Source organism: Tiliqua scincoides, chromosome 10 (assembly GCF_035046505.1).
Source record: "Tiliqua scincoides isolate rTilSci1 chromosome 10, rTilSci1.hap2, whole genome shotgun sequence".
Taxonomy (NCBI): domain Eukaryota; kingdom Metazoa; phylum Chordata; class Lepidosauria; order Squamata; family Scincidae; genus Tiliqua; species Tiliqua scincoides.
Genome location: NC_089830.1, coordinates 22,918,036 through 22,943,273, shown reverse-complemented (window position 1 = coordinate 22,943,273; position 25,238 = coordinate 22,918,036). Strand labels below are relative to the sequence as shown.

At 47.9% G+C, this 25,238-nt stretch overlaps 3 pseudogenes; 1 reads left to right on the top strand and 2 right to left on the bottom strand.

Annotated features, from left to right (window-relative positions):
* Nucleotides 1-243: 243 nt before the first annotated feature.
* Nucleotides 244-356, bottom strand: LOC136662004 (5S ribosomal RNA; annotated as a pseudogene).
* A 9,892-nt stretch (nt 357-10,248) lies between these two features.
* On the bottom strand, nt 10,249-10,371 carry LOC136661876 (5S ribosomal RNA; annotated as a pseudogene).
* A 10,549-nt stretch (nt 10,372-20,920) lies between these two features.
* On the top strand, nt 20,921-21,038 carry LOC136662028 (5S ribosomal RNA; annotated as a pseudogene).
* The last annotated feature ends 4,200 nt before the right edge of the window (nt 21,039-25,238 follow it).

Below are 25,238 nucleotides of genomic sequence, written 5' to 3'. Positions count from 1 at the left end.
GGCCTCCTACTGACACCCCCCTCAAGGCGTGGCACCCAGGGCAATGCCACTGGTTGATTGGCAACCTTCAGTCTCGAAAGACTATGGCATAAGCCTACAGCACCCGGTATTCCCAGGCGGTCTCCCATCCAAGTACTAACCAGGCCTGACCCTGCTTAGCTTCCAAGATCAGACAAGATCGGGAGATAGTGTTCAGTATAGGGAGATGGTTGACAACCTTCAGTCTCGAAAGACTATGGCATAAGCCTACAGCACCTGGTATTCCCAGGCGGTCTCCCATCCAAGTACTAACCAGGCCTGACCCTGCTTAGCTTCCAAGATCAGACAAGATCGGGTATGTGCAGGGTAACACTGGACAGATGTGGAGAACAAACCAGATCAGGTCCAAAATGAGTTTTGTATGTGATGGAGAGAGAGAGAGAGAGAGAGAGAGCAATTTGACTCAGGGCTTTTCTCTGCGGTCCTGCCTCTCATTTGGCTTTTAGAAAAGAATGTTGTACTTTCTCTCACCCTCCCCCCTTTTTATATTGTACCAACCTGGCACCAAAATATTATCTGCGCCTGGCCCGGCCTCTGCTCTCAGTGCCCAGGAGCAGCTGAGCTTCCCTCTCCTTCTCCCATCTCCTTATCATCAGAAGCCACAGGGCCTGGACGCCAGCCACATCCCTCCCCTTTGTCCCCCGTCTTTGTCCTTCCAAGCAGGAGAGGGCGGCTGGCAGGGAAGGCCAATTTGACTGCTGACAGCAGCTCATCCTGACCCGGACATTCCACGCTGCTTCCTCCTGCATCTTTCACTGCCCCCCCCCCACCCCGCTGCCCCTGGACTTTTGCTTTGCTCAAGTTCAAACTCAAGAGCCAGGCAAAGAAATCCAGTTTCCCTGATCAAGCCGGAGATAACATAGGTGTGAAAGGGGGGAACTCGGAAAAAAAGTGTGAACATCCTAGAATCTTATGCAGGGCCAGGTTTAGGAGCTGCAAAGCCCAACTGGAAGCATTTTTGCAGGGGTCCTAGATTCATAGTCAAGGTCTGCAGAATCGTAGCAATGTGCGTAAAATTTATTATAGACTCTTTATCTCTACGGCAAAATGGAGAACAATTTTTTTAAACTATGCTTAAAAAGTGCATGTGAATTACCTGGGTAAAGGTTCAATCCTCTCCTGCACTGGAACAGGCCAGCCAAGAGGCTGGTGCTGTATCCAGAGCAGAATAGGGGCCCAAAGCAGCTTAACTAGAGGTAAGCCACCCTTGCACCTATGGGTCTCCTTGGACTTGTGCCACCTCCTGACGTGGTACAAGTCTGAGGAGAGCGGAGCTGCTTGAAGCCACTCTGAACTTCCCAGGAACGGGGGTTGGGATCCGGCATAACTACCCACCCTTGTCACTACCTTCCCCCACTCTGTTTCCTCACTTCCCCCTTTAGGAAGAGGCCCCAAAGAAACTTTGTATCCCCTGATAAAGTTCCTCTTGGAGGCCCTGCACAGGACAGATGCCCACACCTGCTGTGCCCTAAATATGACGCTGGTCCTATCACAGTCAACAGAGATATCTAGGGCACCAACCAAAGGGGGAGCAGAATTATTTGTAAAATAACATGTTCTATACCAGGGGTGTCCAAAGTTTTTGGCAGGAGGGCCACATCGTCTCTCTGACACTGTGTCGGGGGCCAGGGGAAAGAAAGAATCCATTTACATTTCAAATTTGAATAAATTTACATACGTTTACATAAATGAATATATTAAAGATGAACTTGTATGAAGGAATGAAGGTCTTGCAATTGCTCAAGGCCTATAAAAGGCCTTGCACAAAGCAAGGCTGGCCTTTCCTTTGCTGCCCCTACTGCATCACAGATGTGAAACAGCAAGCAGTGGAGGGAGCCCTCATCCCACAGCTCACGCGAGATGTCAAACAGTTGCCCTCTCAGCCTCAGTTGCTGACAGCAATTGCATTGGGTCAGTGTGGGCTCCAACAAATCACTGGAGGGCCAGAGTCTTATTGGAGACTGGGAGCTCCCTGAGGGCCGCATTGAGAGGCCTTGAGGGCCACAAGTGGCCCCAGGGCCGGGGTTTGGGCACCCCTGTTCTATACTGTGAGATGTGTAAGGAGGGACAAATATGAGGTGGGATAGAGCTGTGTTTGGATTTTTCTGTGGGATGCCGGCTTCAGAAGAACTTTTTTTTTATAGTCTCTCTCTCTCCCCCCCCCCCATTTTGTTTCAAAAACACTAGCACTCTTGGAAGACTATGTGTAAACATGCACAAAGAACCTTAAAAACACCCCCCTCCCCCCGAAAAATTAAAAAGCCCAATTAGCATAGTAGTAGGTAAGAGCCTGAACTGTGAATCAGGACTTCTATGGATTGAATCTGCCACGTATTCATTCACCAGATGATCTTAAGTAAGTTACTTTTCTTGGCCTCGGTCTTCCCCCTCTGTATTATGGGGGTAATAATGTGTACCTTACCAGGTTTGTTGTATGCGTTGCAATGACTGTGAACCTCTTTGCACACTCAAAAATGCTACAGGGATGCTCAGTATTATGGATGAAAACCCTCGTGATCTAAGAAAATACATTCCAGAAAAGTCAGGACGTTGTGGGTTGCAGCAACTAATAGGGAGGTGGGGGAGGAGGCTTCAGCACTCCAATAATTGCAACGTGAACTTTCAAACTCCAATAAGTCATCTACCTCGCAAAAGCCATAACTACTGCCTGCCAGCAAGCAAGCAGCAAGCACACACACACTGATACACAAATGCGTCTTTCTGGCACGTCACCTTCCTTTTTCCTGGCAACCAACCAGAGGGGTGAAATTGTGGCCAGGCTAGGAAGGTACTGGCCAATCCTATTTGCTTTCCTCCACAGCAGGAATGCAGAGGACAGAAAAAGTTGCTACTGCTGCATCTTTAGCAGCTGTGAAACTATTCAAGGGACACACAGATGGACAGCCTCCAGGTTGCAATCTAGCAACACACTGATGCAATAAAAAACAGGGCTTTCATAGGGGAGAGGGCCACAACAGCAGACCCTGTGCAATGCATGTGGACGATCGCATGGGATCGTCCGATAGGAAGCCTGGGCAAGGCTTGAGCATTTGGAGAGCCATTGTCAGTCTGAGTAGTGGGCTATGATAAGACTACTGATCTGAACCAGTGTAAACAGATATATATGGTGCAGAGAAGGAGAGGTTGATGGGTGCAGATTTTCTTACCCTGTGATGTTACCAGATAGTATAACATTTATGCCTTCCCCTTTGTTCAAGCAACTTAGAGCGACATACATGGTTCTAACCCCCCCCCCCACTTTTTAACTTTCACAACAGCCTTGTAAGGTAGGTGTATGGTGGGCAATTGGGAATTTGATGACGTTCCCTTCCTGAATGGGATATTTTAACATATCCCCTTAAGGCAGTGATTTTCAACCGATGCGCTATGGCACATTGGTGTGCTGCAAATGGTCCACAAGTGTGCCGCAAGGGTTTGCGGGAGGCTGATATATTAATAGGGCAATTAGGGATGTGAGCCCCCCCCCCCCCACTGGCAGCATGGTGTGCCTTGTCAATTGTCAAAAAACCGATGGTGTGCCCTGAAAATTCTAGCACCTTGTCAGTGTACCATGAGATGGAAATGGTTGAAAATCACTGCTTTAAGGACAAGCAGTATCTCTGATTTTGTTTCACTTTCCTTTCACCATGAGTTCTGGCAGGAGCAATAACTTTGGCTCCTTCATTTATTCCAGACCACCATGAACCCAAGTCTCATAGTTTCCCTTCGCACCCAGGAGCTGTGTCATGATTGTAATGATAAGCATGAATGATAATTTGCTAATTTGATATGTTATTTCATTACCGTAATGCATCCGTTTATCCCCTCGTACAGCACTGCAGATAAAGAAATGAGCATGTGACGCTCGTGTACACTGGCTGTGGAGCCTGTAATTGACATCAGGAGGGACGCCTTGGAAATGTGGGTGCTACATCCCCTTTTTCCCCCCCTAAGTGCCGCAGGAGATCTATGTTTTTCATCCACGGAGGAGAAGATTTGTGCCTTAAATGTTGCTAAATGGAAACGGGAGTGTTGCAATAAGAGCAGGGTGACCAGATATGGTGTAGTGGTTTGGGCGGTGTACTCAGACCTGGAAGACCCAGGTTCAAATCCCCCCTCAGCCATGAAGCTTCCTGGGTGACCTTGGGCCAGTCACTTTCTCTCAGCCTCACCTACCTCACAGGGTTGTTGTGAGGAAAAAAGGAGGGGAGCAGCCGTGGACACCACCCTGAGCTCTTTGGAGGAAGGGCAGTATAAAAATGTGATGAATAATGAATAATATAATAATGTCATAACCTCAAAAGAGGACAAGGCATCCCAAAATGTAGGACGCCCAAGAAAAATGTAGACATGGCAAACTAAAAGCTAAAAACACTTGTATATTGATTTCATATGGTTAATTTAAACATTATATTACTTATTAAACAGCCACCAGGTAGATGGGACTCGTCAACCTGGGAAGGCAGCTCATCTGAGAGAAGGAAAACTCTGATCCTAAACCTCCACTGCCTTGTGGCTACATCCAGTTATGGAAAAGGCTTCAGGAGTCAACCTCGAGGAAAAATCTGGAGCCGGAGTCCCTGAGGCAGTTCATGGCTGAACACAGTCACGTTCTGGCAACTCCTGTGACACCGCTGGAACCAACCGTATTGGCCTCTGCCTTTCCATTGGACCATATCAGCGATGTGGAGAGGGGGGATTTGCTGCGTGGGTAACAGCCTATCCTCCATACCTACTTTACCCAGGCTTCGCGCACTGGAGAGGACACTCTGTTCCAGAACCACCATTCAGAGCGTGACACCATAGTCTTCCGAGACTGAAGGATGCCAACAATTACTTATTATTAAATTTAAAACAATATTATATAATTTATTACACGTAATTTATTAATTATAAGAAGGCTAAGCGCTGCCTGCAGGGGCCCGCACACAGGGAAAAGGAGGACATTTAAGTTCTTTTCCAGGGCATGAGGCTAAAAAAGAGAAATGTCTTGGAAAAAGAAGATGACTGGCCACCCTGAATAAGAGTACAGTGGGTGCTCTGTTTCCATGTGAGTTTGGTTCTGGGACCCCTGCGGATACCAAAATACCAAAATCCATGAATGCTCAAGCCCCTTAATAAAATGTCATAGTCGATCCTCCTGTCCTGGGCACCCCAGAGGTGTGGGCAGCTTGTGGGATACTTGCGGGCAGCTTGTGTGCTTCATTGCCCTTCCTCTTCATGCTCAACCAGGTGCAGTTGTGCTGGCAACGTGAGAGATATATGGCTGACTGTGTTGGCCAGCGGAAGGAAGGCTTCTCTGGAAGCCCCACCAATTTCTCAGCCCACCTCGTACCTATCATGTCCATGGGTCAAGGTGATTGCAGTCTCGGCAAGGTTTGCCTACGCATCAATGCATGGCGCACTCCAGTCTTTTTTCAAATATTTTTGATCCAAGGTTGGTTGAATCCGCAGGGGCCGTGGATACGAAGGGCCCATTGCACTCTCAGAAACCTAGAACCGAAAGATAAATGATAACTGGGTCAGTAGGATAAATTCAAGGGGTTTCTTGGACAGAATCCGGGCATCACTGTCTTGTTTTCCTAGTTCAGTGGTTTCCAAACTGTGGGTTGGGACCCACCAGTAGATCCGGACCAAATTTTTGGTGGGTCGCGAAACTGACAAGCTGATAGCTGACAAGGAAAATGTTTTGAGCCCTATGGAAACCAAAATGGAGAAGCATGTGTGTATTTACTCATGAGTAGGCGACCTCACCTTGGTCCAGGGGAAAGGGGAATGTAAAGCCACCACAATGGTCAAGATCCAATGAACGAGGAGCTCAGTGATGCTCCAGGAGGTGGTCTCCTCCCCCCCACAATAGTAAAAAGAATAAAACCAGAGGCATGAGTGGCTGGTAAAGTAAAACCTTTTTTAAGTCTTATAAGTGGGTCCCAGTAGAATGTCATTTTGAAACGTGGGTCCCCGTGCTTAAAAGTTTGGGAACCACTGTCCTAGTTGGTTCTGAATCTCACAATAAAAAGCACTTTTTCCTGGACTGTGTTGTTGAGGGACCTTTGGTTGTCCCTTGGTCATGCACCCCACATGTCATACACGCAACTGATGGATATTTCCTTGATCAGCTCTGCACTTGGTGCATCCATGCGTGTATTTTCCTTGGTGAGAATTCTCCTTTCTTTTGCTTGCGCTGTCTTTCCGATTCAAGCCAGCATCAAATATGAGATCCTGCTTCTAGGTCAGACACCCCACCCTCCCACCCCAAGTCGGTCTTGCACTTACTGTTGGGTTGGGTGAGCTTTGGCATCCCAGAGCCCCTTCGCTGACTTGTAAAAATGTTGTGACATGGTGCGCTTTTGTCTTGGTCGCCATTTGTCAAAACATGCAGAGCGCCCATTGAATAGAAGGGAGACAGCTTACACTGAATAGAGAGCACGAGCTGGAGGAGGTTGGCTGTGGATCACTGCTTTCCACGGCACCAGCTTTTGTTGATTTGAGTTGCTTTCATCGGGTCGAATGCGTGCTCTCCATGTGTGCCTCCAACCAGAAATTGTATGTAATAGGCTGGCTAACCAATATGTACTATGCTTGAGCTATGGTGAACAGTGAAACCGACAATACCATCCAAAGCCATTTTTTGACCATAATTTTGGAAGCTTTTGATGCTCAAACCTCAGGAGCCACAAAACCCTTTTGACATCTAAAATGAAGATAATACTGCATATATAGTTGTTTTTTTTTACCTTTATGCTCTTATAGGTTCCATTTTTATAATGTAGCCCCCTCTTATAGCTTTTAGTTAGTTTTGTCATACATTCTTGTCCTGTGTTTTCAGATGCCTGGTCCTCTATGGTGTTTTGCCTGATTCCAAGGCCATTCTCTGCCTGGAGAATTAGGCCCACTTTAAGCAAATTAGCTCCCCTTCTTTCCCCCAACAAATGACCCTGGTTCTGCCCTGCAGTCCTGCTGGACCCCACCTCCAGGGTAGCTCACCTGTTCAACCTGCAGAGGTCCTCTCTCTTGCCAGCAGCCTCCCACCACTACAGCAGACCCTGGATCGTCAGCAGGTCTTGGACACAGCAGCCACACACCAAACTCCAGTGTCTCCAGCAGTCCATTAGTCACAAAGTCAGTCAGAGCATTCAGGGCAGAGTCCAAAGTCAATAAGCCAAGTCACAGTCCAAGGTCAGATTCCAAAGTAAGTCAGTCAAATCAGTCAGAGTATCCAAGTCAAAGTCAATAAGCCCAGTTAGTCTCCTCTTCTACCTCCAACCTGCACTCCTTCTACAACCCACACCCCCTTCCTCAGGTGCTCCTTATATCCCTGAGGGCCCTATTGCCTTCAAGTGGCTGCAGCTGTGCAGCACACTCTGCTGGATGCCCAGGCCTTACCCTTAAAGGGGCCACTGCTGACAGCACATCTAGCTCCTCACCAGATCTTCCAGGATTCCAATGCATATGGCAGTTATGACATCTGCTTATCTTACATGGATACTAAAGAACTCCCCCCACCTTCCAGAGGCACCCTGCTGGAAGGAAAAAAGGACAGACTCCAGAGGTGGGGAAGAGAAGAAGGGGGGGCAGCCACAGGCCAGCTTCTGCACTGCCTGCCTGCCTGCCCTCCCTCACTCAGGCTGCAACCCTCTCCACACTATCCTGGGAGGAAGCCCCATTGACTACAATGGGACTTCTGAGCAGACAAGTTGGTTGGAGCTCTCAGGCTGCAGTCCTCTCCACACTTTCCTGGGAGGAAGCCTCACTGGCTACTTGTGAGTAGACCTGCATAGGAGGGGGCTGAGGCTGCAGCCCTCCACACCTTCCTGGGAGGAAGCCTCACTGACTACAGCGGGGCTTACTTGTGAGTAGACCTGCACAGGAGGAGGCTGAGGTTACAGCCCTCTACACCTTCCTGGGAGTAGCCCAGGGACTACATCGGGGCTTACTCTTAAACAGACCTGTGCGGGCTCCCACTCACCCGAACTTGCGCTTGGCCTTGAGCAGGCTCCAAGGCTGCCATCCCAGGAACCCTTTCCTGGGAGTAAGCTTCATCCGCTTTAATGGGGCTTACAACTGAGTAGACACACATAGGAGCAAGCTCCAAGGCTGCCATCCCAGGAACCCTTTCCTGGGAGTAAGCTTCATCCGCTGTAATGGCGCTTACTACTGAGTAGACACACAGGATGTCTCCTCAGGTGTGGAGGAAAAGTCTCTCCTTGCACTGAGTGGGGACCTGCTCAGGGAAAGTCGGCTGCAAGGGCTGGCAATGGCTGAGGAGGAGGGCGGCTCAGGATTGGCTGGTGGTCAGCCAGTGAAGGGCCCCGAGCCATTCCAACAGAAAAAGCCAGGAGCCTGCTGGATGCTGATTGGCTGAGCCTGCTGGAGAGTTGGGGAAGGGAAAAACAGGGAGCTTAAGCCTGCAGAGCGGGCAAAATTGAAAAGGGAAACCAATGCGGGGCAGGTAGGCGTGAAGGGAGAGGAGGGCAGTGAGCTCAGGGGGCGGAGGGAAGCAGCCTGCCCTCCCAACACAGGTGCCTCCTGTTACCCCCTTTGCCACTTTCACCGGGAGGAGCCGAGGAGCCGAGCCGTAGCAGACAGCTGAAAGAGCCACATGCGGCTCTAGAGCTGCAGGTTGCCGACCCCTGCTCTAACCCACCAGAGACTGTTGGCACCCACGCTGGTCTGCAACAGCCAGTCACAACTGCCAGATGTAAGCTGCGGGTTCAAGCAAGGCCTTTCATAGTCTCCATGTGTTGTCTGCTTTTTCCTGGGCATTATTTTAACCCCCCCCCCCCATTGCCTCTTAGCAACTTACGCTCCATGTGTGTCTGGCTTGGTCTGTATGTTTTCACTGTGTAAGAAGTGTGTGACAAACCGTTCATCATTCTCCTGTGGTTCTATATACCTGTTTTATAGTTCTCATGTGTATTATAAATGAACTCAGTAAAATTCGTTCATTCATATAAGTCCCATCCCTAATGTATTCATTAATGTCAATTTATTCAAATTTGAAATGTAAATTAATTCTTTTTTTCTCCGACTCCCTACACAATGTCAGAGAGATGATGTGGCCCTCCTGCCAAAATGTTTGCACACCCCTGCTTTAGAGAATCACACATCAAAGGCAGAGTTCTACTACTTCTTAAATTTTGTAGCCCAGCTCCTTATTTATTTATTTATTTAAGAACATTTTTTAAAAAATTCTGCCTTTCCTCCCAAATAAATTGGACGCCCATACCTTCCTTTAGGTATATAGCAGGTATATAGCCAAACTTACTTCATGTAACAGCCACATACCATAAACTTAGAATGTTTGAGGGCTGCAATACTTAAGAAGCGTTTAAACTCTTAAATAGATTTACTCACCTTGAACATTAAACTTTACGTTTGAATCCAGTGGATTTCTACCTGGTAAAGTGGGAATTTTTTTGTGTTTATCTTTTATATTGATTGTGATGCAAAAAAAGGACCCTGCCAACATCTTTCCACGAGTTGCGCATTATATGTCAAAGAGCCGCATGGGGTTCGCAAGCCATAATTTGGCCACCCCTGGCATACAACATGTCCAGATTGATTCATTATTTTCCAAGCTCCTCTGTTTTCCCGAAATTGCCTAACCCGTGTCACGCAGTGACCTTTGATCTTCAAAATGTCCGTAAAAGTTCATTTTGAGGGCAGCACCTGCCCACATCTTTTGTCGCCCTACATACAACAATGGCCCCCTAGCTGCTTTGGGGAAGCCCATTAGAGTCATTTGCACCCACCATTGCTCACTTGCCGTTGTTATTCTGAAGTCCATTGCCCCTGAACCACATAGCCATCGGGACTCGTGGTGGTTGGCAAGCTTCAGTCTCAAAAGACTATGGTATAAGCCTACAGCACCCGGTATTCCCAGGCGGTCTCCCATCCAAGTACGAACCAGGCCTGACCCTGCTTAGCTTCCGAGATCATGGTATAAGCCTACAGCACCCGGTATTCCCAGGCAGTCTCCCATCCAAGTACGAACCAGGCCTGACCCTGCTTAGCTTCTGAGATCATGGTAGAAGCCTACAGCACCCGGTATTCCCAGGCGGTCTCCCATCCAAGTACTAACCAGGCCTGACCCTGCTTAGCTTCCCAGATCATGGTATAAGCCTACAGCACCCGGTATTCCCAGGCGGTCTCCCATCCAAGTACGAACCAGGCCTGACTCTGCTGAGCTTCCGAGATCATGGTATAAGCCTACAGCACCCGGTATTCCCAGGCGGTCTCCCATCCAAGTACTAACCAGGCCTGACCCTGCTTAGCTTCCGAGTTCAGACAAGATCGGGAGATAGTGTTCAGTATAGGGAGATGGTTGGCAACCTTCAGTCTCGAAAGACTATGGTAGAAGCCTACAGCACCCGGTATTCACAGGCGGTCTCCCATCCAAGTACTAACCAGGCCTGACCCTGCTTAGCTTCCGAGATCAGACAAAATCGGGCATGTGACTAGTTGCCATAAATAGATATCTGTGGATTCATCCAATTCCCTTTTAAAACCATCCAAGCTAAGTCACAAGAGGGACCGTTGGAGATATCACTTTTGTAGGGGTGGAAATTTAGATCATTAATTTAAATGCAATAAGTAACTGAAATTTTTTGGCTTCACTCTTGCTTCACTCTTAGAGATATTCCATGTAGTTTTATTTCCTCTTTTTTTTCTTTTCTATGTTTATTTAATGTATATAACATATTTTTATGTACATGTGCGTGCCACTTAATGATGGGGATACGTTATCCAATCCCGTTGTTATGCAATTAGGTTGTTAAGCGAACATCTAGCCCAGTCTAGTGCCTTTGTTCTGTGAACAGACACTCCCTGCTAGAAACTGTCTGACTGTACAGGCTACTGGAGATAGATTGCCTCTTCTTTGCATTAAGAACATCTTTGTTGTGTAAACAGACATTTTGCTGCAGGTTATGGGATTCCTGACTGCCTCATTAAGAGCCTCTTTGTTGTGCTTTGACCACTGTCATATATGTGGTCCGTTGTTAAGCAAAGGATTGTTAAGCGGCGCACACCTGTATATGTATTTAAAAATAAATAAAACCACATATTGTGGCAATGAGTTCCACCAACTAAGCATGCTCCTGTGCATTCTACATGTCCTTCCAGGACATTTCTTTGGTTCTAGTTGTGGGAGAGACATCCAAAATCAACACATCCTAAGAAAACGGGAACCAGACAGCATCATCCCCGGAACTTCTCCCAGCTTGAGGGAATGGGGAACTGCACTGTGTCAGGAGAGAGATGATAGTGTCCTAAGGGGACATGGCACCTGGTTGTGCCAATCACCTTGCTCTGAAGAGAAAGGTGTTTGGGGCAACCGTAGCAGGAGAAAGGAAATGGAACGAAGGATGGATGCAAAAAATGGTTGGAGATATGGAGTCATCCTACTGTGTCTTGGCTTAATGGGGCCTGCTAAGTGCAAGCCTTCAATTGCCCATCATTAGATCCATCCAATTGGAAAAATGCTCTTTTTATTGGGGTGAGGGACAGGAGAGTGGGGGACAAAGGGACTCACCCCAAAGAGATCAAGTAGACTCCCTCCCTCCCCTTAGCAAGGGGAACAAGGTTGGGGGGATCCTGGGCGCAAATGAAGTTAAATGCCCTATTGTCACGGAGAAATTAACACCGTATAAATCACCCCGACAGGCGCTGGTTAAGGACAATTTTCTTCTTGTCAGGTCTCCTGGTGCATGATGTATTGGACAATATTTCCCAGGCTGTGCGGAGAGGTTTAGGCCTGAGGTGTTGCCATAACAACATAATTTTGGTCAGTGGTTTTATCTATATTGCTACCCCCCCCCCCAATAGGAATATAATAGAAATATTTGGGGTTAGGTTGGACCTCAAAGAGACAAAGATTCAGCTGCTCCTTGACATGGAACAAAAATCCCCACCCGTGGCGTGTGGAGGGCAGAGGTCACCCGCAATCTCTGACTTTAAGGTTAATACAGCTGTGAGCGCGTGTTACGGCTGTCTCTCCTCTATCATCTCAGCTTGCCCTTGTGTCCCCAAAGTGGCGCTCTCTTCTGCCCTTTTAAAAATTTTATTTTTACACAGCCGCCTTCTGCGTGCAAGGCAAGCAGCCACAGCAGCGAACACCTTGTTCATCTTCACGGCAGCCCGCCAAGCTGAATCAGTGATGCTGTGCCCATTTCGCAGATGGAGGAGCAAGACTGAGGGACATGCTTTTTGAATTTGGGGTGGCTGGAAGATGGGTGGGAAGGACACTGGGCCTCCTGTACCTTCATAAGTTGTGAAGTATGAGTTTGGACGGGAAAATTTAGGATCAAGGGTCAATATTATTATGCCATTGTTCAAATCAACTGTAAGGCCATCACATCTCAAAAAGGATATGGTGGAACTAGAAAAGGTGCAAGAAAGTGACCAAAATCATTACTGGGCTGGGGCACCTCCCAAAAGCTACAATGTTTGGGGCTCTTCAGTCTAGAAAAAAGCTGCCTGGGGGACATGATTGAGACGTACAAAATTACATATGGAATAGATAGAGTGGAGAGAAGGATGTTCTTATCCCTCTTACACAACACCAGAACCAGGGAGTCTCCACTAAAAGTGAGTGTCAGGAGAGTTAGAACAGCATGTCATTAATCTGTGGAACTTCTTGCCACAGGATGTAGTGATGGCATCTGGCCTGGATGACTTTCAAAGGGGTCTGGACAGATTTCTGGAGGAAATGACCATCACAGGCTACAGGCTATGATGGGTACATGCGACCTCCTGGTTTTAGAAATAGGCTACCTCAGAATGACAGGTGCAAATGAGTGGCACCAGGATGCAGGTCTCTGTTGTCTTGCGTGCTCTCTGAGATATCTGATGGGCCACTGTGGAATACAGGAAGCTGGATCAAATGGGCCTGTGGCCTGATCCAGCAGGGCTGTTTGTATGTTCACTTTGCCACCAATGTTGGGAAAGTGTGGGTTTCGAGGAGGAGTTTGAGGGAAGTAACAGAGGCAGCTTCCAACCTGTGTAGTCAAAGGCATGAATTCAAAAAAATCCATTGCAAAATAGACATTCCCTCCATCCACGGTTTGGTTTTCCTTCCAATTCCCAACATCGGTGCCCTGTGCAACTGGGTCACGCCTGGTGTGATGGGAGTTTGTATATCTAATAGCTGCATATTTATTAACTCCAGATAATTTCCTGCTAATACTAGCCTGCAAACCCCATAATAACTTCTTCATCATCACATCATAAACCTCTGACCTTCTCCAGCATCTTGCGAGCAATAAAAACACTCACACACCCATAAATATGGAGACTGACCAGCTATTACCAAGAGCAGGCAGGCAAGGGCCAAAGGACTGCAGGTTGGTTCTCCCCCCCCCCCCCCAATTGTTATTGGTTGTCCTCAAATGGTCCTCTTGAGGTGATTGCAATGACTGCTGGTTGGGGTTACTCTCTGTCATGTTACTTACCTGAAGGAAGGGAGTGTCAGAGATGCTGCTGTGTCAGAGATGTTCACACTTTCTTTCCTACTCCTTGGGGGCGGGGGTATGATTAAGATATACAAAATTATGCATGGAATGGATAGAGTGGCTAGAGGGGTGTTCTTTTCCCTCTCGCACAACACCAGAACTAGGGGACATCTACTAAAATTGAGTATCAGGAGAGTTAGAATACACCAAAGAAAATGTTTTTTTTTTTACACAGCGAGTAATTAATCTGTGGAACTCCTTGCTCCAGGATGTGGTGATGGCATCTGGTTTAGATGCCTTTAAAAGGGTATTGGACAGATTGATGGAAGAAAAGTCCATTGTAGGTTATAAGCCACGATGGGTATACATGACCTCCTGGCTTTAGACGTGGGCTACCTCTTAAGGCCAGGTGCAAGGGACTGGCAAGATGCTATGGGTGTCTTGTTGACTTGTATGCTTCCTGAAACATCTGGTGGGCTGCTGCGCCAACACTGCTTAGGATTGGGCTATATGTTTGGGGAGGCCTCTGGCACTGGAAGCAAAGAGGATGCATTTCTGCAGCTTTCGGGAGAAGAAAAGGTTCATCCTCAAGCTACAAGACTCCCATCTTCCTTTGCATCTGGTTGGCCTGCATCAGAGGAAGCTGCATTTTGAGCACAGCTTTGTAAAATGAAGGCCTATTTTGAAATTTTAATTCAAAAAGAAAATGAATCGGTATCCTTCAAGCAGCCAGCAAAGACACAGATGGAAGTGGGGGGGGGGGAGGGAGAGAGAAAGAGAAGGGGAAGGATTCTACAAAGGTGATCGATTTGGGTGGGGGTATATCAATTATGGAACCTGTTTGCTAAGCGTCCGTTAATTAGAATTGAGGACGTCGATGGGAATTACGGTCTTGAATAAATACCCCCGACCAAACATATGGCTTTGTTAGACTTAATAGGACAATTACGGCAGGTTCGATACAAATTAATAATTTATCCTTGAAATTATTTTTCTCCAAGGTTTAAGTAATGTTGCAATCAGATCCATGCATTGATATTGATGGGCCAAAGGAGCAGGTGCCGGTGGCCGGAGGAAGGGAGAGACGAACAGGCACGGGAGAAGTCATGGTGCAGGAGAGAGACTGGCGTCATTAAATAAAGTGGCGGACTAAAGAAAGACTTGGGACATCAGAAACTGGTTTCCTGCTCAGTTCTGGACATCCAGGGTGAGTGACCACTATTCTGTGATCTCCACCCACAATGTGAATTAACAACGGTCTATCTCACAAGCTCACTTTGGGCGTTACTGAGATCAGGGTTGTCATAAGAGCATAAGAAGAGCCCTGCTGGATCAGGCCAAAGGCCCATCTAGTCTAGCCTTCTATATCTCAGTGGCCTACCAGATGCCTCGGGGACCACACAAGACAACATGATACCTGCATCTTGTTGCCACTATATTGCACCTGGCATTCAGAGATAATCTACTTCTAAAATCAGGACGGTGCATATACTCATCACAGCCTGTAACCTGTGATGGACTTTTTCCTCCATCAATCTGTCCAATCCCCATGTAAAGGCATCTAGGCCAGGCACCATCACCACATCCTGCAGCAAGGAGTTCCACAGATTAACGACACTGTGGGTAAAGAAACCTTTACCTTGTCAATAGAAGAACAAAGGCAGAAGCCTTCTGGATCATGCTGTCTCCCACAGTGTCTCTACAGATGTTTTCAGAAGGCAAAATGCAGGCTCTAAATGCCTCAGCTGTTTCCCACTCTGAACAAAGAGATTCCCTTTAGTGATAGTGGTCAATCACAATTGATAGACATAAATTTGTCTAATTCTTCTCTCCGTCGTCGTCCCCCTTTTTAAAGTCTAAGTAAGCGGCCATCACCAAATACCAAACCCTGGGGCTTTCCTGGACTTGCTTGCAGAAAAAAACCCACAGGTGTGCCTAAGAAGAATGCAAGTGGGGACTTTTGGACTTGAAGCCAGACCTTCTGTGGTTAAGATTGGGACCTAGCCCAGTAGATGTCTCGTTTGCTTGGGTCCTCAGAGTTCTTCCATAGGCTCAGAATGAAAGGAATAGAAGTTTGGAACATGGGGCCCTGTGATTGGCAGGTCGCCCCTGGATTGGCTGAGCCTGGTACAAATAGAAGATGCTTGACCTTTCACTGGTCAACAGCTTAAACCATAGAACTCAGGGACCACCCCTGACCCAGAGGATACACCAATGATTTTCAATTTTTTCATCTCAGGGCACACTGACGAGGTGCTAAAATAGTCAAGGTACACCATCAATTTTTTTGACAAGGCACACTGCACTGCCGGGGGGGGGGGGTTCACATTCCCCAATGGACCTACTAATACATGTTGCTCCCCCAAACTCCCGCGGCACACTTGTGGCGAACCAATGTACCATGGCACAGTGGTTGAAAATCGCTGGGATACACCCTCCACGCTTAGATTCATGTCGAGTAAGCTCTGGTTTGATCTTCATGTGTCCTTTCCAATCCTTGTTCCACCCATGATCTCTCTGGGGCATGAACTTGTGCCACCTCTGTACATCACACGGAAGAGCAGCAATCAGATTTGCAACAGTAGGAGGGAGTGGGGGGGGGCAGCAGAGGTGATGAGCTGTGCGTACAACTATCATCCCCAAGATAACAACGTTCGGTATTTCACTTTACAAGTCTCCGCTCTGAGTGGGAGACATTCTCCCGCTGACGAGGCTGCATGAAGGATTCCTCCTGCCGCCTGTGGGCTGGCAAGTGGGAGGGAAGCATGAAAATCAATGAGAATATCAGCGCCTGTGGTTTGAGAGACAGAGAAATAGACCACAGCAGAGATGCATCATCTTTGACAAGTGCAGGTTTTTGTTTTTGTTTTTTGCTCACCAATGGCCTACGAGTTGAAGAACCAGGTTTCATTATACCATCAGCCACTGTTGGGTCCAGCCTACCCAAATGGCCAGCAACGCCAGGTTGGCAGCCCCGCCAAACCTGAGATTCAGGATGTGGGGCCTGGTGATGTCACAAGGCTGGACACAAGGATGTCACAAAGTTGCATACAATTGGATGACCAAAATAGTCAGTCATCTCTTGAACCACTCTGGCACCACAGTAGATTACTGTGGGGGAAAGGGAGGGAGGCAAGTCTGGGCGAGATTCTGATTTTGTTTAGAGAAATCTTTCTTTCTGTCTTTCTGTCTTTGGCGGGGAGGTCTTCAGAATAATGGGTGAAATTTTTACAGGTATCCATGAGGGCAGGGTGACCAGATACAATGGAGGACAGAGTGCCTGTGGCTACAACCTTATGCACACTTTCCTGGGAGCAAGCCCCATTGAATATATTGGGACTTACTTTTGAGTAGACCTACTTCGGATTGGGCTGGGTACCTATAACCACTGTACAGAAGAGGGAATTGGGTCCCTTTGGGGAGAAAGGAGGTATATAAATAAATAAACATTGTCAGGTGCAGCTCAACATGGAAGAGTTTAAAAAGCTGCACCTGCCAAAATCCCCCCTTCTATACATTGGTTAAAGGCATAAGCACTCTGTCCTCCATTACATCTGGTCACCCTGCATTGGGGAGAGCAGGAATGTGTCCCCCATAGATATCGGGAATGAGAAAGTAAACATTCTGTGGCAGCTCAGAGTGCGATACCATAGTCTTTCGAGACTGAAGGTTGCCAACAAAAACAGCAGCTCAATCAATTGCTTAAAGGGAATTTGTAATTTGGGAATGGTCTGTTTTCTCCACACAAACGTGATTGTGAGGAGCTCCAGAAGGATCTCTCCAGACTGGCAGAATGGGCAGCAAAATGGCAGATGCGTTTCAATGTAAGTAAGTGTAAAGTCATGCACATTGGGGCAAAAAATCAAAACTTCACATATAGGCTGATGGGTTCTGAGCTGTCTGTGACAGATCAGGAGAGAGATCTTGGGGTGGTGGTGGACAGGTCGATGAAAGTGTCGACCCAATGTGCGCCGGCAGTACAGAAGGTCAGTTCTATGCTTGGGATCATTAGGAAAGGTATTGAGAACAAAACGGCTAATATTATAATGCTGTTGTACAAATCTATGGTAAGGCCACACCTGGAGTATTGTGTCCAGTTCTAGTCACTGCATCTCAAAAAGGATATAGTGGAAATAGAAAAGGTGCAAAAGAGGGCAACTAAGATGATTGCTGGGCTGGGGCACCTTCCTTATGAAGAAAGGCTATGGCATTTGGGCCGCTTCAGCCTAGAAGAGACGCCTGAGGGGGGACATGATTGAGACATACAAAATTATGCATGGGAAGGATAAAGTGGATAGAGAGATGCTCTTTACACTCTCACATAACACCAGAACCAGGGAACATCCACTAAAATTGAGTGTAGGGAGCGTTAGAATAGACAAAAGAAAATACTTCTTTACTCAGCTTGTGGTCAGTCTGTGGAACTCCTTGCTGCAGGATGTGGTGATGGCATCTGGCCTTGATGCCTTTAAAAGGGGATTGGACAAGTTTCTGGAAGATAAATCCATTACGGGTTACAAGCCATGATGTGTATGTGCAACCTCCTGATTTTAGAAATGGCTACGTCAGAATGCCAGATGCAAGGGATGACACCAGGATGAAGGTCTCGTGATCTGGTGTGCTCCCTGGGGCATTTCGTGGGCCGCTGTGAGATACAGGAAGCTGGACTAGATGGGTCTATGGCCTGATCCAGTGGGGCTGTTCTTATGTTCTTATGAATGGGAATTTTCAAATCCCAAATCCAATCATGTTTGCGTTTTTCCCAGTAATCCCTCCCTTTAAGTGATTGGCTGAGCTGCTATGCTGTCACAAAATGTTTACATTCTCACCCCTCAGAGGGAAGCAGTCAGGGGTTGAAGGGGTTGTGAATCAAGTCAACAAGGACTCACTCAGGACCAAGAGATAGGAAGATCCATGTGCTGCAGAGAGACAAGAGAGCTTTGGATGCTGCAGAGCTGTAAAGTCACGGATAGAATTGAAGCTTAATAGGTGGCAGGAATGGGCTAAATTCCCCCATTTCGATTTGAACTAACCAGCCAAATCTGTGGCTGCAGGTTGCTTGTTAAGATCCAAATGCAATATGGAACTAGTGCACACTGTGAGATAATAAGTGCCGTGTCAGTTAAACAGCCAGTGTGCGCACAAGTGTCTGTGTGTGGCCCACCAGGAACTGCTGCGCTAATCTGGAATCTCAAGTACGGTTCCCAGGAGGTGCTGTTTAAGATAGTTTGGGGAAAAACGTAACAGAACATGCATGTCACCCTAATTTGTGAATGATCAGGGTATGTATGTCCACTGGGAGTTTCAAGGTGGTTTTTGGTTGATGAACCATGTGCCTTTTTGACTGGTGGATCAGTTTCATTGAAATGAACATGTAGATTTCTCCCAAATCTTGAGAGATATTGAAGAAAGTATGGGACTGCAATCTGATATGTACTTTCCTGGGAGTAAGCCCAACTGAACTCAATAGGACTTACTTCTGAGTAGACATGCATAGGATTGTGCTATATATATGCAAATATTTAGATTTAGAATTGGACAGAAGGAAACCCTAAAACATCTCTCATGCTTTCGGCATGGTGTTGAAGGACGTCTGAGATGGCAGGATCGCTCCAAAGGGGACTTGCTACATTCAGTTGGTAATGTTGCAGCTCAAATCCTATGCATATTTTCTCAGAAGTAAGCCCCACTGCATTCAGTGGAGCTTACTGTCCAGTAGGGCCAGGGTCCCTGCCCTGAGGGGCTTACAGTCAAAGTATTGGCACAATGGGTAACAGTTGAAGGGAAGGGGAATAGAAGCCTGTAATGGAAGTGCACATGATCCCTCTGGGTGTGGTGTCAACACTGGCCCCTTGCTCTGGCTGGCAAGCATAGGGTTAACCCCAGGGCTCTAACTAGCAGTGGGTATGCTGTACAGCTGCAGCCACTAAAGGCAACCAGGTCATTAAGGGATAAAAACAGCACCTGAAGAAGAGAGAGTGTGGTGAGTGTAGAAGGGAGGGAGCGAGTGAGCTTGGAGGAGGAGGAGGAGGAGGAGGAGGGTGCACTTTATGGATGGACCAACTGAGGAACTGGCTGATGGACTAACTTACTAATGGACAGATGGGTGAATGGACTTCTGAGGACTGTTGGAACAGAGACTGCTGGAGATAGGTGTGTAGTTGCCACTCCCAAGATCTGCTGTGGGGTCAAGTGGTTGCTGGAGAAGCTGCTGGCAGGGGAGGAAGGAGGACCTCTGCAGATTGAACAGGTGAGCTACCCTGGTGGGGGGGTCTGGCAGCTCTGCAGTGCAGAATTAGGGCCATTGTTGGGGAACACAGGGGGAGCTAATTAGCTTAAAGTGGGCATAGGTTCTCTAGGTGAAGTTTGTGCTGAGAGTTTGGCAAAACAAAGCCAGGGTAAAACAGGGGAATTGCATATAATGGTTTTACACACACATTTAGGCTTAAGCTACAATCCTATACAAATGTACCTAGGAGTATATTGTCCCACTGAACTCAATGGGGCTTACTTCTGAGTAGACATGCCTTAGAGTGCCCTGCTATAGCACAGTCCTTTGCAAGTTGACTCAGAAGTCAGTTTCCCTAATTTCAATGGGCTTACTCCCATGAAATTGTGTATAGGACAGCAGCTCTACTCACACTATGAAATGGGGACTATCTGCTGATGTCTTAACTCTCAAAGATGTTGCAGTGCTAGAGATCAGGTGCCCTTCTTTGGGCTTCCATGGGCCACAAATGGGGTACAGCTAACCGTGAGGATGACCTTTGTGAATGGGCTGCCAATTCCTTTCACATCACTCCATGATGGTTCAGTGCAGAAGTTCTCCAAGCCTGGGCTAGTCAGTTCTCTCAAGGGCACAGGTAACGCCAAGACCGCTGGTTTTCATTGATCTGAGCTCTGTGCCGGCTGCATCAATGCGGCCCAAGTAACCTAGAAACCACCTGGGAATCGACCAGACAGTAAACTGGCCAATTGATTTCCTATGGCTGCCAGACACACACCAGAGGGAACAAGCAGTACAAGGTCTTATGCAGGTGGGGAAGATGTATGAAAGCCACAGAGGTTCCTTGGGGCCATGCCAAAGTGGGGAGGGAGGAAGGGGGGGACTTGCAGCATCCAAGGGTGCTTAGGAATTGCTAGATCGGGCCACAGACCCAACAACCCTCCATCTGCTTTTCATAGAATAATGGAAGGGATCCATAAGGTCATCTAGTCCAGTGGTTCTTGCACATTTAGCACTTGGACCCACTTTTTGAAATGAGAAGATGTCATGACTGGAAGTGATATCATCAAGCAGGAACACTTTTAACAATCCTAGGCTGCAATCCTACCCACACTTACCCAGGAGTAAGTCCCATTTAATATCATTGTTAAAAGAATATACATAGTAGCTTGTTCAAAGTACAGGTCTGTAACATTTCCCCAAATGCAGTCACATGCCCTGCACATGCCTGATCTCGTCTGATCTTCGAAGCTAAGCAGGGTCAGGCCTGGTTAGTACTTGGATGGGAAACCGCCTGGGAATACCGGGTGCTGTAGGCTTATACCATGACGTTGGAAGCTAAGCAGGGTCAGGCCTGGTTAGTACTTGGATGGGAGACCGCCTGGGAATACCGGATGCTGTAGGCTTCCACCATGATCTCGGAAGCTAAGCAGGGTCAGGCCTGGTTAGTACTTGGATGGGAGACCGCCTGGGAATACTGGGTGCTGTAGGCTTCTACCATGATCTCGGAAGCTAAGCAGGGTCAGGCCTGGTTAGTACTTGGATGGGAGACCGCTTGGGAATACTGGGTGCTGTAGGCTTATACCACAGTCTTTCGAGACTGAAGGTTGCCAACCAGTCACATACCATGGTAGCATCAAGTCTAATGTATGAAAAATAAAATATTAAATGAATGGGAACCCACATGAAATTGGCTCTCGGCCCACCTAGTGGGTCCCAACCCACAGTTTGAAAAACACTGATCCAGTCCAAGTCCATGGTGGTCCACCAGGTACCTCTCGGAAGCCTACATTGCAAGGTAGTAAGATAGACTTCCTGCCCTCTGTTGCTCCCCTGCAGCCAGTATTCCAAGGCACACTACCACAGTAACCAGGGGTACCCAGGGGAAACATATAGCTATCCTGATTTGTAGCCACTGATAGACTTATCCTCCATGAGATTGCCAAATCCCCTTCTAAAATCACCCAAGCCCATGTCGGAATGTCAGAAGAACAGCCCCACTGGATCAGGCCATAGGCCCGTCTAGTCCAGCGTCCTGTATCTCACAGCGGCCACCAAATGCCCCAGGGAGCACACCAGATAACAAGAGACCTGCAAGGCCTCCTGGGAATTGTAGTTTAAGAACATAAGAACAGCCCCACTGGATCAGGCCATAGGCCCGTCTAGTCCAGCGTCCTGTATCTCACAGCGGCCACCAAATGCCCCAGGGAGCACACCAGATAACAAGAGACCTGCAAGGCCTCCTGGGAATTGTAGTTTAAGAACATAAGAACAGCCCCACTGGATCAGGCCATAGGCCGTCTAGTCCAGCGTCCTGTATCTCACAGCGGCCACCAAATGCCCCAGGGAGCACACCAGATAACAAGAGACCTGCAAGGCCTCCTGGGAATTGTAGTTTAAGAACATAAGAACAGCCCCACTGGATCAGGCCATAGGCCCATCTAGTCCAGCTTCCTGTATCTCACAGCGGCCCACCAAATGCCCCAGGGAGCACACCAGATAACAAGAGACCTGCAAGGCCTCCTGGGAATTGTAGTTAAGAACATAAGAACAGCCCCACTGGATCAGGCCACAGGCCCATCTAGCCCAGCTTCCTGTATCTCACAGCGGCCCACCAAATGCCCCACGGAGCACACCAGATAACAAGAGACCTGCAAGAGACCAGATAACAAGGTGCCCTCCCTTGCATTGGCATTCTGGGACATGGAACTGCCCTGTTCAAAGCTGATGGGCAGAATCAAGGATCACTGAGTGAGCAAGCTGAAGCAATCAGGTCTGTGCATGTCTGGTCTTGCCAAGGTGGTGCAGATATCTTTTCAGACTTGATAAAGGAAGTTTACAGGGAGAGAGGAGAAGGCTGAATCTCGAAACCTGGTGGAAGACATGAGAGGGGAGAATCGGACTCCTTAAAATTTGAACACTCTCCTTGCCATGGGGCCTTTTGACGTTGGGGCTGGACGCTTGAGAGCACCTGATTCATTTTGGGGCTGAGCAGCTTCTCGCTTGGTGACTTCAAAGCTAGTGCCATCACCACATCTTCTAGCCATGAATTCCAAAGACTAATCATGCCCTGTGTGAAGAGATCCCATCCTTTTGTCCATCCTAGATCTCCCATCAATTGGTTCCATTGGACGACCCCTGGCTCCAGCTCTGTGAAATAGAGAGAGCCTTCTCTCTCTCCATGCCATGTATCATGCCATTTCAATCACATCCCCCCCTTCAAACTTGAATGCTCCAAATGTTATAGCCTTTCCTCAGAAGGAAGGTGCCCCAACCCTCTGATTTTTGGCAGGCATCCTTTGCACCTTTTCCAGCTCAATGGCAACTTTCTCTCGAGGTGAAACAACTGGAACTGAACCCTGTACTCCGAATGCTCCTGGAACCACAGAGTTGTATAAGGCAGTGGTTCTCAAACCTTTTAGAAACCCTAAAGCAAGGGTGTCAAACATAAGGCCCTCAGACTGGGTGTGGCCCCGGAAGCCATTTCTCCAGGCCATGTTATAATTGGGCTCTCCCAGTGTGATAATTGGGCTCTCTGATATCTTGAAATTATGAACAAGCCCTGCCCTTTTTCCCTTTGGTCATTTGCAGCGAATGAGTTTCTATGCGAGAATAAAGTGCTTCTTTCTGGCCATCATCATAATCACTTAATGATGTAACTTCCGGTCCTCAGCAGGTGCCATGTGTTATTTGGCCCACTATATGAAATGAGCTTGACACCCCTGCCCTAGAGGTGATTGGGCAGCAGTGCCCAGTTGCAGACCTTCCATTATGTCCGATGGAGCAAATGTCCCGGACGTGAGCCTCTAGGACCCCGTGGAAGCCTCTCTGAGGTTCTCAACAGGGTCGGAAGTTTATAGCCTTGGAAAACCTTCAGGGAGTTTCCCCAATGCAGGCATGGGTCGCTCGAGGCTCCGTGAGCCTCAAGTGAGTGGGAGGAGGGCAAATTTTCACACAGTGGGTGGCAACAGTCCGTGGGGGGCGCCATCACAGACCTTTGTCCTGGGGTGCAAGGCTGGGAGGTCTGCCACTGGCAGTGGCCCCCCCTCCAAGTAGCAGCTTGTGTAACCCTTGATGCACATAATCTGCCCTTCCAGTTTTGCAAACCACCAGCAACTGAGTCACAACCTGGACCCACAGTTTGGAAACCACTGGGAGAAGGACATGATCACATTCATTGTTTTATTTGCAGCCCCTTTCCAAATGATCCCTAGCATGGAGTTTGCTTTCTTCACAGCCGCCATGCCTTGAGCCACCGTTTTCATTGAGCTGTTTCTGATAACCCCCAGGTCTCTTTCCTGGTTAAACCCATTTTTGTCCAGCCCACAGGTGTACACATTTGGGCCCTGTTGCATATGTGCAACGTTGGGCAGAAATGGCTTAATCACCTAGTCTATGCCTGCCATCTCTGCCTCCAGGTATTTCTGGTGTGCCTTCTCTTCCCCCCCCCCCCATGTGACATAATGTCATTGTTTAAATCTCCAGGATTTCCTTCAGCAGGCACCTGGAGATCAATACTGATCCCGGGAGGCTCCAGGTCAATCCGGCAACCCAACTGGCAGCGCAGACCCTTATCAATGTATATGGGAAGGCTGCATTTTTTTTTTGCTCCGGTGTGCATTATTTTTGACTTATTTACACTTCACACTCTTTAGCATTTTGCAGCCCGTTCACCTGGGTTTGTTTCCAAACAAAGCGAATCCTGACTAAGCACAGTTGGAATCAATGGGACTTAAGGTTGTCTAAGCTCAAATGTCTCATTTAGCTTGCAGGTGCAGCTGTAGGCCTTATATTTGGGGCCATGGGGCCATAATGCAAGGGGAGAGGGGGCCTAACCCTTTCTCCCTGCATCGTGGCTCCAATCCAAATTGCCCCCCTCCCCAAAGTGCTTATCAGCTACAGTGGATGGTACTTAAGGGCAAATGTGCATGTAAAAAAATTTTTTTCTCTCCAAGGCTAATAGCAGGCAAGGGGGATTGAAGCTGGGAAATTGGTGCAGGGGGAAAAGGTTAAAACTTCCCTTTCTTATGCACTTTCCTCCCAGTCCAAATCCTGCCACCATGGCTGCTTTTTGAAAATCATATCTTTTTTTAATCGTGGAAGTCTTGCATCTCATTTTGCTTGCCATTCACGTTCCTATGTACGGTGTCAGAGCAGTTCCAGTTAAATCTCTTGGACAGCCTAGAGCAGCAGTTTTCAACCAGTGCGCCATGGCACATTGGTGTGCCAGCAAAAGTCTGCTGGAGTGGCACAGGACTTTGGAACACAGGGGCTGAAAATGGCTGAAAAATTCTTCTGGGTTCTTCAGTTCTGTTTCTAGGACAATAGTCTGTAGTAACCGATTGTGCCTCTTCCATTGTCAACAGAGCTAGTGGAGGAAGACGGAAAGGCAATTCATTACTGCAGACATCTGCCCTAGAAAGGGAGCCTCAGAACCCGGAAGGGTCTCCTGAAACCTTGACGTGATCACATGAGGTGAAGACCACAGAGAAGACCACAGAGGTCAGTGTGCCAAGAGA